Raw genomic sequence first — 926 nt, 5'->3', positions numbered from 1 at the left:
TAGCTAACTTTTTAGAACTATGCGATACATTTAAAATCAATGGCGTTTCTAATGATGCCATTCGTCTTTGGTTGTTTCCTTTTTCATTGAGGAACAAAGCTAAACAGTGGTTGAACTCGTTACCACGAGGGTCAATTACTATTTGGGAATAAATGACCGAAAAAATTTTACTAAAATATTTTCCACCTGCTAAAACGGCTAAATTACGTAATGATATCTCTTCTTTTGTGCAGATGGATTTAGAAGAACTCTACGATGCATAGGAGAGATACAATGACCCTTTGAGAAGGTGCCCTCACCATGGGTTACCGCTTTGGCTCCAAGTACAAACATTTCACAATGGTCTGAATCCTTCGACTCGGCAAATGGTTGATGCAGCTGCTGGCAGAACCATCAACAATAAAACACCGGAAGATGCCTATGAGTTTATAGAGGAGATTTCACTAAATAACTATCAGTGACAAGTCATGAGGACAAAGCCAACAAAAACAGTCAGCATTTAGAAAGTCGATTCGGTCACTATGCTCTCTAATCAGGTAGAAATCTTAAATAAAAAGATTGATGGTTTTTTTAATTCTTCACAGGTTCACCTAGTAATGCAGTGTGAAGCAAGTGGAGGTGGAACAAGCAATTCAGAATATCAACCTTATGGCCATAACATGGATAACGAGCAATTAAATTACATGGGTAATAATCCTCGACCTCAAAATAATTCATATAGTAACACTTATAATGCAGGTTGGAGGAACCACCCCAATTTCTCGTGGGGCGGTCAAGGAAATGAAAGACCACAACATCCTCCGGGCTACCAACAACCAGCCTATCAACAGGAAAAGAAGCCAAATCCTGAATAGATGCTCTCAAAGTTCATATCAATGTCAGAAACCCGTTTTTAGAACACCGAGACAGTACTTAAGAATCAACAA

At 38.8% G+C, this 926-nt stretch overlaps 1 non-coding gene across 1 annotated transcript; it reads right to left on the bottom strand.

Moving 5' to 3' along the window:
* Positions 1-200: 200 nt before the first annotated feature.
* Positions 201-307, bottom strand: LOC128292004 (small nucleolar RNA R71). Its single transcript, XR_008281988.1, has one exon. It is a non-coding gene; the product is annotated as a small nucleolar RNA R71 (small nucleolar RNA).
* Positions 308-926: the final 619 nt, after the last annotated feature.

This window comes from Gossypium arboreum, chromosome 4 (genome assembly GCF_025698485.1).
Source record: "Gossypium arboreum isolate Shixiya-1 chromosome 4, ASM2569848v2, whole genome shotgun sequence".
In the NCBI taxonomy this organism is placed as follows: domain Eukaryota; kingdom Viridiplantae; phylum Streptophyta; class Magnoliopsida; order Malvales; family Malvaceae; genus Gossypium; species Gossypium arboreum.
The sequence above is the reverse complement of the archived record's forward strand: the minus strand, read 5'-3'. Positions and strand labels throughout refer to the sequence as shown.